General features: G+C 52.4%; 1 protein-coding gene across 1 annotated transcript in view; it reads right to left on the bottom strand.

Moving 5' to 3' along the window:
• The window catches only part of COQ8A (coenzyme Q8A), a 41,796-nt gene extending 31,342 nt beyond the window's left edge, over positions 1–10,454 (bottom strand). Inside the window, exon 1 of the mRNA XM_078441193.2 lies at positions 10,335–10,454. The gene's annotated coding sequence lies outside the window, so the exon portion shown is untranslated. The remainder of the gene's footprint in view (positions 1–10,334) is intronic.
• Between the last annotated feature and the right edge of the window lie 9,809 nt (positions 10,455–20,263).

The following is a 20,263-nucleotide window of genomic DNA, read 5'->3' as shown; positions in this document are numbered from 1 at the left end:
ATGTTTTTCATCACTTTTTGTCTTCCTAATCTGTCACAACACCTCCACTCCACATTTCCTGTTTCAATGAAATACGCTCCTTGCCCTACAACAACCCTGCGAGAGGCTGTCCCAGTTTGCTGGGGAGAGAAAGCTCGACAAGCAGGAGAAATCTCCCCGAAGCCCCAAAGACGTCAGGTGCTGGCCCTCCCGCACTGGCCTGACTCCAGGCTCCCGTCCTTTCCTTGCTGCCCGGGGGCCTAAGACAGAAGCAGGTAAGAAATCTGTCCCCGCATCAATACGTCAACGTTTTAAATCCAGTCACTCTCCCGGAGACGCAGCGAGGTTCACGCCTTGAAAAGCGTGTCCACCTGGTTGGGGAAATCGTGAGTCATAGAAATCCCGGAGCTGGCAGGGCTCTCAAAGGCCATCTGGCCAGACTGCCCCTTCCGGAAAGCTCCCGGGTTACCTGGACTAAGCGTCCGCTTACCAGCACCACCCCAGCGAGCCTGGCCACCCGGGCGGGCGTGCTCTGGTCTCAGACATAAATGGCAGAAAGAGGCCCCACACTGAAGTCCACCTCTGGGTGTGTATGAGCCAGAAGGAGACACTGGGTACGTGGCCCTCAGATGCCACACTGCACCCAGCACACGCCTCCACATGCTACACGCAGCCCAGAAAGGGACACCAGCACAAGATGTGCATGCAAAATCTCAGTGTTTTTTTTAAATTTTTTAACATTTATTTATTTTTGAGAGAAAGAGAGAAAGAAAGCGAGAGAGAGAGAGAGAGAGAGAGAGCGAGCATGCGCGTGCACAAGCTGGGGAGGGGCAGAGAGGAAGAGGCAGACCTAGAATCCGAAGCAGGCTCCAAGCTCTGAATGGTCAACACAGAGCCTGACGCGGGGCTCGAACCCACGAACCATGAGATCGTGACCTGAGCCAAAGTTGGACACTTAACCGACTGAGCCACCCAGGTGCCCCAAAATCCCCAGTGCTTTTTAAAACCGGGGACTTTACCCAGACATGGAACAACTCGAGACAGACAACTATACTCAGGGGGAGAAATGGGAAGATGATCGCAGGGAGAGAGGCAACAAGGCCCCTAGGCAGGGGACTGAGTCACCTCACTGATGTCCCCTCTCCTCTGGCTGCAGAAGTAAGGCCACAGGCCTTGGCCTGGCCTCCCAGTCCCTCCACTGCAGACCCCAAGGCACCTTCCCAGCCTCACCTCTCACCGTCGCTCCCGACACCCTAGGGTGTCTGCCAGGATGACCCAACGCACACACGTGTGCGCATACACACAGAGTTTCCTACTTCCATGTACTGCTCTCTCCTCCTCCCCCTGGAATACCACCTGCTCTGCCCAAATCCTCCCCGTCCTGACAGAATGGCAAACCCTGCAGGGTGGCCGTCCCCCACCCTCATCTCTTGATGGCCTCGGGTGGCCTCCAGAAGGCCTGTGTGACTCTGTGTCCCTGTCCCGTCTCCCTCCCCGCATCAGAGGGGAGCCCTCTCACCCAATTCTCTACTCCCCACGGGGTCTGGCGCCTCCTCCGCCCCCAGAGGCGAGCACCGGTCTGCACCGGGTTCCCCCTCACTTGCGGAGCCCCATCATCAAGCACACGGGGAAACACCCGCATCGACCACCGCCCTGGAACCCCCGGGCACAGCCACCCAGAGGGCAGCAGCGGCATCCCAGTCTAGCAGGGTGGGGGCAGGGGAGGGGCAGAGGGGAGGGTGACTGCTGCTGGTGCACACTCGAGCCCCGGGAGGGGTGGCGCCAGCGCAGGATGGGGGCCCGACTGCTCCCATCTTGCCTCACCCCTTGCTCAGGAGAAATCGAGAGGGAAGCAGGAAGACGGTGGGCCCGGCCCACCATCCCTGGGCTCCACGCGGTGCCGGCAGGACGCTTCCCAAATGTGGGCCGTGAACACGCTCGCGAGCCAGAGCCACGGGCTTCACCTGCCAAACGGTAACCGCCTGCAGGGCGACGGGCTGGGACCTCTGGGACCTCCACCCTCCAGCCCACCCTGCAGGGCCAGGCAGGAAGTAACTCCGACCCCGGGTCAGCTCAGCGCAGGCCGGCTCTGAAAACCGGGGGCGACAGGGTCTGGGAAGAGTGACCGCAGGACGACTCTGGTGCCCACCCTTCTAGGCCCTGGAGGGGCGGAGCAATTGCCAGGGCGGGGACCCGCCATCCCCCAGGGGCAGAAGGGGCTTCCCCTTCCTCCCAACACACACCTCTTCCACCCAGGGTGTGGTCATGAGTACTGAGCCCAGGAGGGACACACCTCCCTGCCTCTCCTCCACACCCACTCACGCTCCTGCATGAACACTCACACCACACTCACATACAGTCACCAACACACACTCTCGTGCTCGCACTCACACAGACATGCGCCAGTTACCAACACACTCCTACATGCACACACTCATGCGCTCGCACTCACACATGCACGCTCGTGCACGTGCCCTCACACAAGTCACCAACACACGTGCACACTCAAGTGCTGACTCGCACACCATGCACACTCGTGTACGTGCTCTCACACCACAGTCACCAACACACACATGCACACACTCATGTGCTCTCGCACTCTCACACCACACTTGGTCACCAACACTCCCACATGCACACTCCCATGCTCACACTCACACACGCGCACACTTGTGCACACGCACGCACACCAGTCACCAACACACTCACATGCACACACATGCTCTCACACTCAACACACGTGTACACTCGTGCTCTCACGCTCACACACACATGCACATTCATGCATGCGCACACCACACGCAGAGTCACCAACACACACATGAACACACTCGTGGTTGCACTCACAAACATGCATACTCGTGTACACACTCTCACCAGTCACCAACACACTTGTACGTGCACACACATGCTCGCATTCATGTGCACACTTGTGAATGCACACTCACACCACACACAGCCACAAGACACTTGCACATGGACACACGTGCGCTCACACCCACACTCACACGTGTGTACTCACACTCTAAGTGACACTCTTACTCTCACACCACACAGTCACCAACACACTTGCATGTGCACACACATGCTCACACTCACGTGCACACTCACACCACACACACGGTCACCAACACACTCGCACATGCACACACTCGTGCACTCACATCCACACATACACGCATGCATTCACGCTTGAAGTGACTCACACGCACACCACACACACTCGCGAGCCCAGCAGAACAAGCACCTCCTCGGCGGGCAGGAGCGGGGCCCTGACGGAGGGCACGAGGCACAACCCGCCCGCCTTGCTCCTCAGGCGACGCGGGGACCCCCGGCCCCTCCCGCCAGGCGCAGGGCCTCCCTCGCTCCGCAGCTGCCTCCCTGCTTCCCGGACACAGCCTGCGAGCCCCGGCCCACATCTCCCACCCTCCAGACCCCCTCTCCCTCTCTCCCTGCCCAGCTCCCCCTCCTTCCTCCACGAGCGCTCTCCCCGCCTACGAGAGCACGGTCGCCTTCACTCTCTCCTTCCACTGAAACCGTCCCGCTCAAGTCCACAACCCGCTCCCCCAGCCTTCTTGGGCCAAGTATAAAGATCGCCCTGCTGACTGCCTCCCGTTCCCCCCCCAGCCTCCTGTCGCTCAGCGGACCCCAGTTCCCCCCAACACTCTCCACAACCATCACGGCCACCAGATGCCTCAGGCCACCTGGCTCGGCTAACACCACTCTCCTCTGTTTCCTACCGGGCCCTCTGTCCCCTGAAACCCTTCCTTGGTCCCCAAAATGCACTCCCACATCTCGCTCCAGCTCTGCAGCCTACACCGGTCCCTCCTCCACCTCCCACCCAGCTCAGGGGGTCCCCAGGCCTGGTCCTACCCCCCCCCCCAGCATGCCCCCCGCCGACCCTCACCATTCCCCGGGCTGGCCCAGGTCTGCGCATCCCTGCGCTCGGCCCGGGCCATCTCAACCACTGAGCCGGTTCTAGAACTGACCCGGCTACACACACACACCACATCATCCCCCCAAGTCCCACAGGCACCGGCGAAGGGGCACGGGGAAATGTGGGCACCGACGCATCTGTCCTACACCCTGACCACAGTGACAGTTATGTGACTCTATGCGGTTGTCAAACTGCACGACAGCCCGTGAGGAAGGTGAGCCTACTGCACACAAACTATGTCTTCGAACAAAGAGCAGTTGAGTCCACAGGCACCTCAACCGCTTTGTGTCTGGAACCGTCATCACCGCCTTCCCTAAACCAGCTGCCCCTCCTCCCGCGGACTCTGTTTTCAGCGGTGACACCACCATCCGCCCCAAACAGCTCCTCCCGAAACTTCAGCCGCCAGCGGCCAACCAGTCGCTTCATCTAGAACCTCCACCTGCACAGATTTATATTCTCTTCAACCTATGCATTGCACCTCCCCTCCCCCACCCCGCCGCCCTCGCTTCTCACAAGCCGCCTCACCGGGCTGCCGGCCTGGCTTCCCCCTCCCCCTGGCAATGCCCACTGGCCGCCAGACCTTTGTCCCTGCCTCGGCCTCCAAACTTTTCTCTCCTGGGGAAAACGCACACGTCCTTCAGGCCAAGCACCTAGGCCTCCAGGCACAGAAGGCACTTTCCCAGTCCTCTCCAGCAGAACCAGCTTGCACGCCACCCTGGGCTCCCGCAGCAGAAGGCTGGTACCCCGCTGGGCCCTGCACCATGTGCCCCAGACTGTGCACACACCAAGGCAGCAAGCGATCTCTCTCTCTCTCTCTCTCTCTCTCTCTCTCTACGGGCCCCCTAGGCTGCAGCTGGACTCATGACCGGGAGTGCTCGGCAACCTTTCTGGCCTGCGCTGAATGTCAGCTGAAAATTGCCAGGAGTACAACGCCAAGCCGTCCTGGCCCCGACCCCACTGCTGAGATAAAACGTGTGGAAGCACCACTCTGCCTCACCCAAGCTCACCCAACTTACCCAAATTCACCCAAGCTCACCCAACTCACCCAAATTCACCCAAACTCACCCAAGCTCACCCAACTCACCCAAATTCACCCAAGCTCACCCAACTCACTCAACTCACCCAAATTCACCCAAGCTCACCCAAATTCACCCAAGCTCACCCAACTCACCCAATTCACCAAAACTCACCCAACTCACCTAACTCACCCAATTCACCCAAATTCACCCAAGCTCACCCAAATTCACCCAAGCTCACCCAACTCACTCAACTCACCCAAATTCACCCAAGCTCACCCAACTCACCCAATTCACCCAAACTCACCCAACTCACCCAATTCACCCAAACTCACCCAACTCACCCAATTCACCAAAACTCACCCAACTCACCCAACTCACCCAACTCACCCAAGCTCACCCAACTCACCCAAATTCACCCAAACTCACCCAAGCTCACCCAACTCACCCAAATTCACCCAAACTCACCCAACTCAACCAAATTCACCCAAACTCACCCAAGCTCACCCAACTCACCCAAATTCACCCAAACTCACCCAAGCTCACCCAACTCACCCAAATTCACCCAAGCTCACCCAACTCACCCAAATTCACCAAAACTCACCCAACTCACCCAACTCACCCAATTCACCCAAATTCACCCAAGCTCACCCAACTCACTCAACTCACCCAAATTCACCCAAACTCATCCAACTCACCCAATTCACCCAAATTCACCCAAGCTCACCCAACTCACCCAATTCACCCAAGCTCACCCAACTCACTCAACTCAACCAAACTCACCCAACTCACTCAACTCACCCAAATTCACCCAAACTCATCCAACTCACCCAACTCACCCAATTCACCCAAATTCACCCAAGCTCACCCAACTCACCCAATTCACCAAAACTCACCCAACTCACCTAACTCACCCAATTCACCCAAATTCACCCAAGCTCACCCAAATTCACCCAAGCTCACCCAACTCACTCAACTCACCCAAATTCACCCAAGCTCACCCAACTCACCCAATTCACCCAAACTCACCCAACTCACCCAATTCACCCAAACTCACCCAACTCACCCAATTCACCAAAACTCACCCAACTCACCCAACTCACCCAACTCACCCAAGCTCACCCAACTCACCCAAATTCACCCAAACTCACCCAAGCTCACCCAACTCACCCAAATTCACCCAAACTCACCCAACTCAACCAAATTCACCCAAACTCACCCAAGCTCACCCAACTCACCCAAATTCACCCAAACTCACCCAAGCTCACCCAACTCACCCAAATTCACCCAAGTTCACCCAACTCACCCAAATTCACCAAAACTCACCCAACTCACCCAACTCACCCAATTCACCCAAATTCACCCAAGCTCACCCAACTCACCCAAATTCACCCAAACTCATCCAACTCACCCAATTCACCCAAATTCACCCAAGCTCACCCAACTCACCCAATTCACCCAAGCTCACCCAACTCACTCAACTCAACCAAACTCACCCAACTCACTCAACTCACCCAAATTCACCCAAACTCATCCAACTCACCCAACTCACCCAATTCACCCAAATTCACCCAAGCTCACCCAACTCACCCAATTCACCCAAACTCACCCAAACTCACCCAACTCACTCAACTCACCCAAATTCACCCAAGCTCACCCAGCTCACCAAACTCACCCAAGCTCACCCGAGAACTCACCCAAATTCACCCAAACTCACCAAACTCACCCAAATCACCCAACTCACCCAACTCACCCAAACTCACCCAAGCTCACCCAAACTCACGAAACTCACTCAACTCACCCAAACTCACCAAACTCACCCAAACTCACCAAGCTCACCCAAGCTGACCAAGCTCACCCAAGCTCACCCAACTCACCCAAACTCACCCAACTCACCCAAGCTCACCCAAATCGTGAGGGTGGAGGACAGAGACTGCTTCAACAGGAAACATGAGAGCTCACCCCAAGCCTGCACTCACCTACCCCATGGCCCCTGCTCAGGGAGCCACGGGTGCTACTCAAACAGGAGTCTTGGACGGGTAACGTGTTCCATGCAGTAAGAGGAGTGAGCACCTAGAAACTTCTACAGCAACAGCATCGTGTGACATGTTTACTCTGCTTTGCACGCACTGCTCAAACAAACTGAGGGAAAATAAAACCTGGTCCTTTGCCACAGAGAGTCTGGGAAGCACTGACCCCTGACCCCTCAAACTCCTGCCTCTTCCTGCGGATGCCCTGCTCATCCTCAGAGCCCTCCCCCAACACTCCTTGTCCAAAAAGTCTTCACAGTTTCCCCCCAGAGCCCCTAATCTAAACCACACGGAGGGCCGTGAGGTGGAATCTGTACCCCCCTTACTACAAGTTCCCTGTGGTCAGGGACCCAAGTGCTGTTCACTTTGATATTCCCAACACCAGGCACAAGGCAGTCAACCAATCAATGAGGAGGAAATTCCAGATTGCAGGGTGGGCTTTTCTTCAGGGACAGGATACGGAGGGGCACTGACCCGCAGGGACACAGGATTTTCCAGGTGTGGACCAAATGTAGCCCCTCTCCCCCAGCCCAGGTGGGAATAGGAGGACATTTAAAACACACACACACATACACACACATGCAAGTCTAGGGCTCTCAGGACAAGAACACAATCGCTGTTCCATTACACCCTGAAATGTCAATCTGAGCGAAAATCACTCGGCTCTCCCGTGAATCTTCTCCACATGCACACACTAAAAACAAATCACGCCCAAGTATAAAAAATAAAAAGACATTTCCAGGGTCATTTCTGACTTTATTCTATGGGCCCCTGACCTCAAAGCAAAAGGTCAAGGGTTCAGGAGTCTGTAACCCCACAACGAGCAATATCGTTTACGACAGACCAGCGGGTACCCACTCGGGTTTGCAAAGTACAGGGAGAAGCCCCCAGATGCATCAGGGTCCTGGCCCTGCCTCAGGATCGGCGGATGTCGTCCCTCTTGTAGATACAACTCTTGACGAAGGGGGCCCCTGTGCTCCCCACTGCACTCTCTCTTTTCCACGGGCCCCAAGTTCCTGGCTGTTATTCGGCAGGAATGCACGAACTATTTCCAGATGCCACTGTCAGAGCAAGACAACTCTCTAAATATTCCTGTCTAATTTTGCACACGGCTCTTGTTTCAACTGGCAAAGATAATGACTCACTGTCCGTGGCTCTTGGCGGAAAATTATCCTGCCAAGTTTGGACTTCTCTAAACTTCTTGTTGAGAAAGGAGAAGTGACCTCTCTGCCCAGATCCTTTTCTACAGGCAACAAAAGGCACCCAGCCGCCGCCTAACTGACCAAACAACGTTATGGGAAAATCCTGACACATCCCCCCAGGATTGATGAACAAGAAAGGGAAATTTGTGGGAGGTGGAGACTTGAGATGTTTTTCCTTACCCTATGCAATAATCGCTGCTTTTCAGCTTTTCTGCATCCCCATCGGTTTGGCACTTAGAACTTTGGGACGGAAATCCCAGGTTATCCAGAAGGCAAAATCTACATGCAGAAGTAAAAGCATCTTTCTCCAACATGACCGTCTTTGACTCAGACGCTTCGATCGACCATAAAAGAACTTTACGAAGGACACATGTGCCCACGCTGCACTCTCTCTCATGGAGGAACACACGTTAACATCCCCACGCACGTGTTTGAAATGTGGCTGCTTACTCTCTGCGCACACGGGCCGGCCCCCTCCTACATCACAACACGCAAGATAACTAAAGTGTCACCTTGGAAACGCCACTTGTGGATAAATGAGTTGGCCTTTCTGCCAGGGTTCAGAAGCTGAAAGTTGTTTTGCTCACCATTTACAAACCGCCCCACGGTCATTTCCTATGCTTATCCCCCACCGTCTCGCAAAGCCCCCAAAGATAGAAACCGCCAGCCTCCACTTTTGCACCCTGGACCCAGCCACTCACTGCCTTGCACCCAGCAGGCACAAGTCAATGCCCGTGCGTTCCTCCCTCCTCCCTCCTACTCCTCCAGGGGCAGGTGTGGAATCCCCTTCAAAGCCCAATTGACAGGGCTTCCATCAGTGGCTTAGGGCACGGGGACCACACGACCCTTTGCCTAAACCCCTCAACTACTCACAGGCAGGGAACAGCAGGCTTTATGAGAACACTGGCGACATGAGAACACTCTTGTGACAGTCTCACGTCAATTGTTCTCAACCAAGGGCGATTCTGCCCCCGGGGAGACAATGTGGCAACGGCTGGAGAGATTTCTGATTGTCACAACTGGCGGGGGCGGGGGTGCTACCAGCATCTGTATAGTGGATAGAGGCTGGGATGCTGTTATACATCCTACATCGCGCAGGTCAACCCTCCCACAACAAAGAACTCTCCGGTCTGAAGAGTAAAAATCCCTGTTTTCCCGCATCACACAGGGAAGTCCCCAGACCACCTGCTTCACTTTGCCCTCGACTTCCCCAAGGTCAGGCCCAAAATCGTAATAACCCTGCTTTGCCTGCATTATTTTGCAAGGCTGAACAAAATACAGAGCCGTCGCCAGAGTCCTAAAGATGCTGGTCCTGCGAACCAACAGCACCCGCCCTGTCTCTTCTCGGAAGGGCCCTCCTGCGGGGTGACCTGTCCAGCCACAACATGACAACTGGCGGGCTGGCATCATGCACGCTCGGATCTCTGGCAACCAGTGGGCTTGGCAGGCCCAGCTCTTCGGTCCTCTGTCACGCACACCCAAGGGCCAAGTGAGCGCCACAAGTTTTCCAATGGGTAGCGTCCAGCGCAGGCTGAGAGCCAGCCCAGCCCAAAGTCTGTCGCCCTTCAGGAGGCTGGCATCTCTCAACCACGTGGAGAGCACCTGCACCCAGACTTGCCCTTGCTGCATCCTCCATCCCCAGGGCACGCGGGAGGGCGAGGGGAGGGGGAGGCAATGGGCAGGGTGCGGCAGGGGGGCTTGCTGGGGCGAGGGAAAGGCACCAGGGCGGGCAATGTAGCCCAAACCACTCCCAGGACCCCCAGTGCTTGGAGAAGTAGGGGGACGGGCCCCAGAAGAGCGAACGGAGGAAGGGGCCAAGAAGGGCCTCTTTTCCCAAGTACACCGCCAACCGCCACCTGTGAGACCCAACAGCTGGGCCGGGCCCAGGGGGTCAAAGTTCGGACACAAGCCTCCAGCCGGGGACGCGCAGAGCCCCTGAGACACAGCGCACGGGGGGTGGGGGTGAAGAGAACGAGCCTGAGACGGCCAGGCGTCCGGGCGGCCACCGGGACTGCTCTGCGCGCCTCAGGGACCCCGCGGCCCGCCAGGGCAGGAGGCGCCGCGAGCGGGGCCCGGGGTAGGCGGAACTCGCGGCGGGGAGGCCGCGGGCCTGCAGCACGGCGACGAAGGGGCCCGCGCGGAGGGCGAGCAGGACGCGCCGCAGGCTTACCCGGCGGCAGGAAGCGGGGCCCCGCGGTCACCTTCGCGCCGCCTCCACGCGCTCGCCCGCCGCAGCGCCGGCGCCGCAAGCGCCCCGGATCTGTTTACCGACTCGCCCGCGCCCGTGCTCCGGGCCTCCGCGGCCCCGCCCCGCGGGCGCCCTCATTGGCCGCGCCGCCGTCTCCGGCTTCACACCGTGACCAATCGAGATCGAGGGCGGAGCGAGGGAGGCCAATGGGAGGCAGCCCGCCGCTCAGGCCCCGCCCGACCCCCCTCCGTGCTGCCCTTTGCCCTAGTTAGGCGGCCCGAGCCGCCGGGCAAGGTGGGGGGGCGTGTCCCCGGGACGCGCCCTCCGCAGGCACCCCCGCTCCGGGCCGGAGATCGCGGGGCGCCCCCCCGCCAGGCTGATCCCCTTCCCGAGCGCCCCCGAGAGCGGGACTGCGGAGCTGTCCTCGGCCGTCACCCAAGCCTAAGGTGGTCCAGTGTGAGACTGTTTGGGAATAAACGTTTAAGTCTTTGGAAAAATATCAAAACCCATCCGTCCACACGGAGTGGGGGGCGGGGTGGCATAATAAATCCAGGGGTGAACGTAGCTCCCCAGTTCCGTATGGCCCGTGGCCCCAAGAAGGAGCCCCTTCTTCCCGGGGAGGGGGCTTCGTCCCCAGGAGAGCGGATCTTGCGGGGCGCGGCCCAGATTCTGACCCCGTCCCCCCTCACTTCTGCACCTGAAACACAAAGTTTACTTCGAGGAGACTTAGGGGGTTATGAGGAGGGACATAGCTGCCCCAAGCAGGACAGGGCTAAGAACTGGGAACTTGGACTTTAGCAGGAGAGAAAGGTCAACCCCAAGGGTCAAGTCTTCAACAGGTGCCCCCTGCTGCCTCCCACCCTGCTCCCTCACACTGCCCCCCTTCCTGGACCCCTGCCCGCCTGGGACCCCCGCCCGGTCCTTAGGGTCAGGGGACCCCCCCCCCCGCCCCCGTTCATCCCTTTCTGTAGTTTGCAAACTCCACCCCCTTAGATGAGTCGGATGAGGCTTGCTTCATGCCAGCTCAGTTCTCTGCCTGCAAAGCCAGGGGTCGCTTTTCTCTAAAGGACCTGAAGATCAACATAACCCCCTACGTTAAAGAGTTTTTCTAAACGGCCACCAATCTAGTTTACTAGAGATGTGTCCCCTGCTAGTCTGTGCAAAGAAGGAATCCGCCACATTAACATGATTTGGACCTTACTCCTTGCGAAATGACCTCAGCCTTATTATGTTAAAAACACATTTCTCTCTTTCCTGATCTATGGTGTGTGTGTGTGTGTGTGTGTGTGTGTGTGTGTGTTTACTGCAAAACAGATTCCCCCACTACTGCAACTTAAAGATTCCTGGAAATTACATTTCAAGGTATGATAATGACATTGTAGTTGTTTTTTTGCAAAGATTCCTTGCACACACGGAAGAGATACACACGGAATTATTTCCAGATAAAATAATACAAAGTAGGGGACTAGCTTCAAAATGTGACAGGGTAGGGCAAGGGTTGATAATCATGGAAGGAGAATAATGGATATATTGGGGTTCATATTACTTTGTATCTTTTTATATCCTGGCACCTTTACATTAAACAAAAAAAGTTGGGGCCCCTGGCTGGCTCAGTCTGGAGAGCATCCAACTCTATCTGAAGATGGTGAGTTCAAGCCCCACATTGGGTGTGGAGCCTACTTATAAATAAGTTAATTAATTAATTCAGGCGGGGTGAAGAACAAGAAAACGATGAATACAGTCATCACAAGAAAAGTCATGACTGCTGTTCATATGAACCTTCACAAGAGCAAGGATGACTCTTACCTGTAGCTGATAAACAGCCAAAAAATTCAAAATTAGCGAGATGATATTTGAAATACGGCTTTCATTTACTATGCACCTCACTCTTGAGTGTCTTGCAGTATTAGTTAATGATTATAGAATATGTCATCTTCATTAACAAGACATTTTTTCAAGTTTTTCTTAAGCTTCTAAACATTTATATTTTGTGCATTTTTTTAATGCTTGCACATCCACAAATATTTCTCTTTTTTAAATGTGTATCTATTTTTGAGAGAGAGAGAGAGAGAACATGAGCGGGGACAGGGAGAGAGAGAGAGGGAGACACAGAATCCAAAGCAGGCTCCAGGCTCTGAGCTGTCAGCACAGAGCCTGATGTGGGGCTCGAACTCACAAATTGTAAGATCATGACCTGAGCTGAAGTCAGATGCTTAACCGACTGAGTCACCCAGGCGCCCCGATTTGTATATGTTTTCTAATGGGTGCAATATATTAGTACAGTATTATTCAATGTATACATACTCTCCCAATAACCAAAGATGCCAGTGCCTGGGACATTTGGGTGAGAAGCATCATGCTCCAATAATCCCCCTCTGATCTCCAAAAATCTTCCTAATGACAGAGACAGAGAAGGCACTTATCAATTTTTCCCACTCTGAATCTTTCCCACCAGCATGCAAACCTGCTGAGCTGCCTCTCACCCTTCACCCCATCTCCATTTCTCTGCTCCCATTTTCAGCAAAACTCTTTATATTCATTTTCTCTACTTCCTTTTCTCCCATTCTACCTGATCCAACCTGGTCAGCTTTCCCCCCTCCCATGCCCCAGAATTGTGCACCCGTGACGTTAATGTTGCCAAACCAACCAGTCAATCCTCAGGGCTCATCTTAAACTATCAGTCGCGTGTGACAAAGTTGGTCATGCCCTTTTTTCTTGGTGGTTGCGCTGGAGTATAATTAATATTCTGGTCCAAATTAATACTAACTTCGTTTCAATAATATACAAAAACTTTGCTCCTATATAGTTCCATTCTCCCCCTTCTGTGTTGTTATTGCCATACACTTACATTTTTTTAAGTTTATTTACTTATTTAGAGAAAGAGAGAGTGTGCAGCATGAGCAGGGGAGGGGCAGAGAGAGGGAGAGAGCAAGAATTCCAAGCAGGCTCAATACTGTCAGAACACAGAGCCTGATGCAGGGCTCGAACTCACAAACCATGAGATCATGACCTGAGCCAAAATCAAGAGTCGGACGCTTAACCAACTGAGCCACCCAGGCACTCCAATACAATTACATTTTTATACACTGTCTGCCCATCCCCACAGATTTATCATTATTGCTTTATGTAGTTTTTTTTACATCAGGAAAAAAATAAGAGTTACAAACAAAAAATATACCTATCCTGCCTATTATACTTACCTATGTAGTTTCCTTTACCAGGGTTCTTTATTTCTTCATATGGATTTGAGTTACTGTCCCTTCATTTTAGCCTCAAGGATACCATTTATTGTTTTACAGGGTAGATGTGCTAGTGATGAATGGTTTTTGTTCATCTGGAAATGTCTTAATTTCTCCTTCATCTTTTTTTTGGAAGATAGTTTTGCTGGATATAAAATGTTTAGTTGACAGGGCTTGCTTGCTTGCTTGCTTGCTTGCTTTTTTTTTTTTTTACTTCAGTACTTTAAAATCTGTCATGTCACAGCCTTCTGGGCTTCATGGTTTCTGATGAGAGAAACCGATCTTATTGAGGACCTTGGTACAGAAGTACATGATGAGTGGCTCCTTTCTTGCTATTCTCAGGATTGTCTTTGCCTTTGGACAGTTTGATTACCATGTGTCTAGGTGTCTATCCTGTCTCTGAGTTTATTCTATTTGAAGTTCGATGTGCTTCTTGGACATATAGATTAATGATTTTAATTAAAATTGGGATGTTTTCTGCCATTATTTTTTACAAATATTCTTTCTATCCCCTTTCCTGTCTCTTCTCCTTCTGGAACTCCCATTATATGTATGTTGATATGTTTGATGCCATTCCACAGATTTCTGGAGCTGGGTTCATTTTTCTTCAATCTTTTCCCCTTGTTTTCTTCGAAGTGGGTCATCTGAATTTACCTTTCTTCAAGTCAGGATGCTTTCTCCTGCCTGCTCAAATCTGCTGTGGAGCCCCAGCCAAGAATTTTTCATTTCAGTTACTGGTTTTTTTTTCAACTGTAGAACTACTATTTGATTATTTTTTATAATTTCTATCTTTTTATTGATTGTCCCCATTCAGTGAGACATTATTCTCAAACTTTTATTTCATTCATTGGACTTGGTTTCATTTAGCTCTTTAAATACATTTAAAACAGCTGAGTTAAAGTCTTTGGCTAGTAAGCACCATGTCTGGGACATTTACGATGCTTCTATGGACTGCTTTTTTTTCGTATACATGGCCATACTTTCTTGTTTCTTTGCCTGCCTCATAATTTTTTTATGAAAAACTGAGCATTTTAAATAATATAAGGTGGCATCTCTAGAAATCAGATCCTCCTTTACACCCAGGGTTTGTTTTTTGCTGCTGCTTATTGTAGTTGTTGTTGTTTGTTTAATGACTTTTGGAAACTAATTCTATGAAGTCTGATTTTGTTGCATGTAGCCACCAAAGTCTCTACTCAGTTACCTTAGTGACCAGCTAGTGGTAAGACAGAGATTTCCTTGAGTGTCTGGAACCAAAAATGCCTCCAGCCATTGCTGACGGACTGTGTGTGTGTTGGGGCATGCCTTCAGCACTGAGCTGGGCAGTTGACAACTCTACCTTCCCCTAACTTCCTGCTAGTGCAGAGCCTCACAGTCAGTCAGAAGTGAGATCTTGGGGCCTTCTCGAGCCTTTCCTGGGCACGTGCACAGCCCTGACTCAGCAGGGTTCTTGCTAAAACCGGATTATCTTACACAGAAGTGCACAGATGGGCCCAGGAAGAAGGTTCAGGAGCCAGACTCAAGTTTGGTCAAGCAAAGAATCTTTGCCAATTCCTGGGACATTGGGGTATAAATTAAACAACATGTGGCCAAAATTAAAAACAACTCAAAACTTGGGGTGCCTGGGTGGCTCAGTTGGGTAAGTGTCTGACTGTCTGGTTTCCACTCAGGTCATGAGTTTGAGCTCCACATTGGACTCTCTGCTGTCAACGCAAAGCCTGCTTCGGATCCTCTGTCTTTCTCTCTCTCTCAAAAATAAATATAAAAAACTTCTGAACTTTTAATTATTCCAATCTTCCACTGGGTAATATATTCACATGACTTTGAAAAAACTATTTTTGCAGGGCGCCTGGGTGCCTCAGTCGGTTAAGCGTCCGACTTCGGCTCAGGTCACGATCTCACGGTCCGCGAGTTCGAGCCCCGCGTCGGACTCTGGGCTGACAGCTCAGAGCCTGGAGCCTGCTTCGGATTCTGTGTCTCTCTCTCTCTCTGCTCCTCCCCCGTTCATGCTCTGTCTCTCTCTGTCTCAAAAATAAATACACATTAAAAAAAAAAACAAAACTATTTTTGAAAGATTTTCAGTGAAAAGTCTACCCCACTCCATCTCTCTTCTGCCCAATTCCCAACCCCAGTGACCCCTCCCCCCACCCCCACATATGTGACCACTGCAATTCCGTTCCTTATGCCTTTTCAATGCTTCTTTATGTATGTGGGCAGAGACACACACTCGTATTTTATACAGATTATACACTCCGTTGGTTTTTTCATTGACCAGCCTGAAACTTTCCCAATTTGTACACAGAGAACCATCCTCACTCATTTTTCAGTATTACATTATGCGGACAAGCCCTAATTCAACTAGTCTCCAACCGATGGCTGTACAGACTATCTCTACTCTTTTGGCATTTCAAACAGTGCTGCGGCGAATAATCCTGTTTTCAAAATGCAATTAGCCTGGACCTAGGTGAGGCTGGGTTGGCGGGCGGAGAGTCCCGTGCCAGTACAGAGCTCACCACGAGTGCCCTTGCTGTGCTCAGAGGCCTGACGTGCATGACTCATGGACTCCAAGATTAATCACATCCCCCCTCCCCCCCAAACACCCAGTGGTGAAAACAGGTCATTTCTGGAGCACCAGAGATACAACCTGACGGGCCACAACCTGAGGTCTCTAGACTTGGGAAAATCCAACCCAGTCCTGCGAAAAGAATGACTTCAAGGAATCTCCAAGCCTGTTCAACGAAGGCAACACTAATGACTGTAATTAGCTGGCTGCACAATTAGAAGCGATTAACTGCATTGAGGGAGAGATTCGACTCCCCACAACTGGAGACGGCCCAGCCCGGTGCATTAACCATGTCTGCTCCCTTCTCTCCATTTCCCTCAGCCTGTCCTCACAGCACACGTCTGACTTCACAGTAGGGTATTATTTTTCTTTTTCCAGATTAATTTCTTGTCAATGCACCGTAACATGTGGACATTAGCCAAGGAAGGCTAATCGTCGGTTTGATATTTTTCTATTTTCAAATTGAGATCTAATTTACATGCAGTAAAATGCACAGATCTTAAGTCTATGGTTCACGAGTTTTTACAAACGAATATATCATGTAACTAACACCCCAATTAAAACGTAGAACAAAGGGGCGCCTGGGTGGCGCAGTCGGTTAAGCGTCCGACTTCAGCCAGGTCATGATCTCACGGTCCGTGAGTTCGAGCCCCGCGTCGGGCTCTGGGCTGATGGCTCGGAGCCTGGAGCCTGTTTCCGATTCTGTGTCTCCCTCTCTCTCTGTCCCTCCCCCGTTCATGCTCTGTCTCTCTCTGTCCCAAAAATAAAATAAATGTTGAAAAAAAAAAAAATTTAAAAAAAAAAAAAAAACAAAAACAAAAACGTAGAACAAAATTTTTTCCTCCAAAATGTTCCTCTATGACCTCTTCCCAATCACCCCCACCTTGACCAAAGCAATGGTTCTGGTTTTTGTTTTCTCTTGAGAGAGGGAGTGCAAGAAGGGCAAAGGGGGAGAGAGAGAGAGAGAGAGAGAGAGAGAGGGAATCTTAAGCAAACTCCACACTCAGCACAGAGTCCAATGTGGGGCTCGATTCCACAGCCCTGGGATCATGGCCTGAGCCTAAATCAAGAGTCAGCCACTCAACCAACTGAGCCACCCAGGTCCCTCCCTATGTTGATTCTGTTAAGGAGAAATAGCTCATTATAGGACAGGAACTGAAAAGTAGCATTCTCTTGATCCAAAAAGGGTAGGTAATCCATTCTCTTGTCCTTATATTCTCGAGTTTGTGTGGAAAGCCATTCTGGTCGCTGAGTGTGTATTTTTTTTTTAAGATTTTTTTTTTTAAGTTTTTATTTTTGAGAGACAGAGCATGAGCAGGGGAGGGGCAGAGAGAGAGATGGAGACACAGAAACCGAAGCAGGCTCCAGGCTCTGAGCTGTTAGCACAGAGCCCAACGCGGGGCTCAAACCCACAAGCCGTGAGATCATGACCTGAGCCAGAGTCAGACGCTTCACCAACGGAGCCGCCCAGGCACCCCACTGAGTGTGTATTTGACTTTGTCCTCCCTCAATCACCGGATACTTTAAAACTTTTTTTTTAAATTCACTTGTATTTAGAGTAGTTTCCAGATTTGCGCCCCAAGTTCATAGACTAGAGAAGCAGCAGCATGCTGGGCACTGGAAGCCAGGAGCGGAGCCTAACCGTGTGTCTGTCTCTTGCACCACATCCCACTGAGACCAACAGAACCAGGGTTGAGACAGCAGGGTTGTGAAAGGAAGGAGGCCTACAAGGAAAAGAACTCCAGCTGGAAAGTGGGGACGGCCCAAGGGCATACACATGACTCCATTTTGCCAATGACCCCGGAGGTTGAAAGTCAACGTGAACTTTTTTTTTTAAGTTTATTTTTTTATTTTGAGAGAGAGAGAGAAAGAGAGAGAGAGAGTACGCTGAAGGGGCAGAGAGAGAGGAAGAGAGAGAGAATCCCAGCAGGCACGGCACCATCAGCGCAGAGCCCAATGCGGGCTCAAACTCACAAACTGCGAGATCGTGACCTGGGCAGAAATTGAGAGTCGAACACTTAACCAACTGAGCCACCCGGGCGTCCTCATGTGAACTTTCAGTAAAAGAACAGAGAGAGCCTGGCCCCCTGGGGTGGGACAAGCAATCCCTGGCTGGAAGAGACAAGATGTATGAACCCACTAGTCTGGGTAAGGCAGAATGTCCCTCTGGGGACTGAACTTTGGGTTCTATTTTCTTTTTCTGTGGCAGTGAAAGTGACAGCCTCGGTCAGGGCAACATAGTTTTGCACCCCAAGGCTCCCAGGAGTTTGCGTGTGGTGGGGAAAGGGTGTGCAGGGGGTAGTCATAGAAGGGAGGGCGGATAACCGTGTTGCTGGGGATGGTGTGGCTGACACGGAAAAGCTCCCGGCCTCCTGGTGCTGTGGACCCCAGGGAAGGACGGAGGTCCGGAGTTCCGCATCCACGAGGGTGCCCCCAAACTACCTCTTACCCCGAGTCCCTGGAGCAGCTGTTGGGGGGCGGGGAGGAGAATGGGAGCAGTGGGTGGGTACGAATTTAACTGAAAGGCAGAGCTCTGAGGTCATGGCTCTGGACCACCAGTGAGGGGCACTGTTCTCCAAGGTCAAAGTGACAAAATGCAGCTGTCCTTCCTGAGGAGTCACAGAGACCTGGGGACTCACTCCTATGATGGCCAGACCAGAGACCAGTGGTCCCTGCTTGCATCTGAAGGTCAGACTGACTGCGGCCCCCTACTTTGGGCTGTGGAAGCCTCTGGGTTTCAAACAGATACTAAACTTCTTGCTAATAAGGCCAAGGGGGAATTAAGCCAGTTTTGTTGTTCTTTTTCTTTTTTTGAGAGAGAGAGAGAGAGAAAGAGAGAGCACAAGCAGGGGAGGGGGAGGGGTGTGGGAGAGAGAGAATCCCAAGCAGGATCTGCACTGTCAGCACAGAGCCTGATGCAGGGCTCAAACTCACAAACTGTGAGATCAAGACCGGAGCTGAAATGAAGAGTCAGACGCTCAATTGACTGAGCCCCCCAGGGGCCCCCAAGCCAGTCCTTTACGGGGGGGAAATACAAGGCAGGATCATCCTGCACCCTGACTTTGGGGTAAGTTCCTACCTCTTCAGGTATCACCTGATAGGGATCTCTCTGTACTGAGTTAACATTTCCTGACTCGGCAGCAAATTCTCGAATCTGGGCTGCCCCTCTCCTGGGCTCTCTGCCTCTGGGGCTTTGCTCTCACCACTGCCCTCCCTCCCATGGCCTCCCCTCACACCTGCAAGCCTTAGGCTCCTACTCACTCTTTGAGACCCGATTCCAATGTTACTCGCTACGTGATGCCTCTCTGGTCCCCTCAGCCAGATGCAGTCTGTCTCCCTCACTTTTACGGTACTTGGTTTTAGCACGCGAATATTCTTGTCAACATTACACCTAATGGTGTACTGTAGTTCTTAGCCAGCTCGTCTTTCTATTTCGAATACATTGTAAACTGTGTATCTCGACATCTCCCATAGTGCCTTGCACCCAGAAAGTACCTCTTATACTTAAAAACAAAAATTGCAGGGCGCCTGGGTGGCTCTTAAGCATCAGACTCTTGATTTCAGCTCAGGTCATGATCTCACAGTTTCATAGATTCAAGCCCCACACCAGGCTCTGCGCAGGGTCTGCTTCGGAGTCCCTCTCCCTCTCTCTGCCCCTCCCCTGTTCATGCTTTCTCTGTCTCTCTCTCAAAAAAAAAAAAATAATAATAATAATAACGTTTTAAAAAAGTATTAAATAAATAACAATAAATTTTTAAAAATTGCTACCGAGGTGTGGTAGGCATTGGGAAAGTCTTGCCAACACCTCTGGTTCTCCCGTCCACCCAGTTGTGGCCACCAGGGCCAAAGGCAACAGCCTCACCGAATTCCAGGGCTGGCCCCCTGTGGTGTAAGCCGACCTCAACTCACTTGCCCCGGCGACAGGTTGTCTTTGAGCCTGAGCCAATCAGCACACAGTATCCCCAGGGCGACCGGTCCTGGTTGGCCCAACCAGAATCAAGGGCAGGACTTATGCTCCCAGGAAGCAATAGCCCCCCCCCCCCCCACGCTCCCCCCCCACCCCCCGGTCCTCCAACCGGGCGTCAAGAAATTCACCTGAGTTGTTCAGTTCC

Source organism: Panthera onca, chromosome F1 (genome assembly GCF_046562875.1).
Source record: "Panthera onca isolate mPanOnc1 chromosome F1, mPanOnc1 haplotype 2, whole genome shotgun sequence".
NCBI lineage: Eukaryota > Metazoa > Chordata > Mammalia > Carnivora > Felidae > Panthera > Panthera onca.
The sequence above is the reverse complement of the archived record's forward strand: the minus strand, read 5'-3'. Positions and strand labels throughout refer to the sequence as shown.